Source organism: Petromyzon marinus, unplaced genomic scaffold, assembly GCF_048934315.1.
Source record: "Petromyzon marinus isolate PM22_M1 ecotype Great Lakes invasive population unplaced genomic scaffold, UKy_Petmar_22M1.pri1.0 PM_G_Scaffold_154, whole genome shotgun sequence".
Taxonomy (NCBI): domain Eukaryota; kingdom Metazoa; phylum Chordata; class Hyperoartia; order Petromyzontiformes; family Petromyzontidae; genus Petromyzon; species Petromyzon marinus.
The window spans coordinates 295001-297500 of NW_027422711.1; positions in this window are offsets into that span (position 1 = coordinate 295001).

Consider the following 2500-nt stretch of genomic DNA (forward strand, 5'->3'; position numbering starts at 1 on the left):
ATCCCTCGGAATGGGAAAACGGGTCATTTTCGTGTTGCCACAATTGGCATACGAACGGCATGAAACTTCCAGAGGCATTTGCAGCAGAAATGCATGTGCACTCAAAAACGTGAATATTTTTTCACGGATAGACCCCGTCAAACGCTCGAATTTGGCGGGGATGTTTCTCTTGTGGGTCACGGGGCTGTTCGGCTCGCACAGAACTCCCTTGGTCCACCTGATTCGTGCATACAGGCAGCAACTAAAACTCTGTAAACCTGCTGTGAGGACATCTAAACAGTGGACCAGTGAGGCTGTGGAAGATTTGCGGGCGTGCTTAGACTGTACTGACTGGGATATGTTCACGACTGCTACCAATAGTCTGGATGAACTCACAGAGGCTGTGTACATCAGCTTCTGTGAGGACTGCTGTATCCCAACACGTACCAGGGTGAACTTTAACAACAACAAGCCCTGGTTCTCAGCAAAGCTCAAAAGGTTGAGGTTGGAGAAGGAGGAAGCGTTTAGGAGTGGGGATAGAGACAGATTCAAGGAGTCGAAGAACAGGTTTAGCAAAGCGGTGAGAGAGGCTAAACGACTGTACTCAGAGACACTAAAACACCAGTTCTCTACTAACGACGCTGCTTCTGTCTGCCAAAGGGCTCAGGCACATCACCAACTACAAACCCAGAGCGCCCCACACCACTAACGACTCCCGCCTAGCCAACGACCTGAACGAGTTCTACCGTAGATTTGAAAGACAATTGGACTGTCCTGAACCACCCCTTCCCACCCAAGAGGCCCCATCCCCCACCCATACTACAGAAACGACTCTCTCCTTTCAGGAGGGAGAAGTTAATGGGCTTTTCAAGAGGCAGAATCCACGCAAAGCAGCCGGGCCGGACTCTGTCTCTCCAGCCACCCTCAGGCACTGCGCTGGCCAGCTGTCTCCGGTGTTCACCAACATCTTTAACACCTCCCTGGAGACATGCCATGTACCAGCCTGTCTCAAGTCCTCCACCATCATCGCTGTGCCCAAAAAGCTAAGGCCAACAGGACTAAATGATTACAGACCGGTCGCCCTTACATCTGTGGTAATGAAGTCTTTTGAGCGCCTGCTCCTGGCACACCTCAAAGCCATCACAGACCCTCTCCTGGACCCCCTTCAGTTTGCCTACAGAGCCAACAGGTCTGTGGACGACGCAGTTAACATGGCCCTCCACTTCACCCTACAGCATGTGGACGCCCCAGCATCCTACGCCAGGATCCTGTTTGTGGACTTCAGCTCTGCCTTCAACACCATCATCCCTGCCCTGCTTCAGGACAAGCTCTTCCAGCTGAACGTGCCCTACTCCACCTGCAGGTGGATCACAGACTTCCTCTCTGACAGGAAGCAGTGCGTTAAGCCGGGAACAGAAGTCTCTGACTCCAGGTCCATCAGCACGGGAACTCCTCAGGGCTGCGTCCTTTGCCCACTGCTCTTCTCCCTGTATACCAACAGCTGCGCCTCCAATCATCTGTCCGTCAAACTCTTGAAGTTTGTCGGACGACACCACCCTCATTGGGCTGATCTCTGGTGGGGATGAGTCTGACTATAGGTGGGAAGCTGACAACCTGGTGACCTGGTGTAGCCAGAACAACTTAGAGCTAAATGCTCTAAGGACAGTTGAGATGGTTGTGGACTTCAGGAAGAATACAGCCCCACTCACCGCCATCACCCTGTTAGACTCCGCAGTCAAAATTGTGGAGTCCTTCCGCTTCCTGGGCACTATTCTCTGCCGGGACCTCAAGTGGGAACTGAACATCAGCTCCCTCGCCAAGAGAGCTCAACAGAGGATGTACTTTCGACGGCAGCTGAAGAAATGCAACCTGCCAAAGACAATGATGGTGCAATTCTATACAGCGATCATTGAATCCATCCTCACCTCCTCCATAACCGTCTGGTACGCTGCTGCCACTGCCAAGGACAAGAGCAGACTGCAGCGTATCATGCACACTGCTGAGAAGGTAATTGCCTGCAATCTACCAACCCTCGAGGACCTGCACACGACAAGGAGCATGAGGCGAGCGAGGAAGGTTGTGGCCGATTCCTCGCACCCTGGACACTCTCTGTTTCAGCTACTCCCCTCCGGCAGAAGGCTTCGGTCCATCAGGACCAAAACCTCACGCCATGAAGACAGTTTCTTCCCATCTGCTGCTGCCCTGTTACACTGATTTTAACATTTTATCTACATAATAATGACACCTTGCCGATATTAACTACGTTAACCTATTTGCATTTTTTATTTTTAAATTATATCTTAAAGCTATTTTCTATTCGATATTTATTCAATTTCATATACTTCAGCCCCTTGGTGTTAGTTAGACTTTTAAGCCTCATTATTAATATTATCATTATTATTAGAGTATAAGACTTGTTTAAAACGTATGTAAGATTTTAGATTCCTATATGTTGAATGTATGCACGATCCTGCCAAAGTAAATTCCGTGTCGGTGTGAACTTTCACGGCGAAGAAAACCC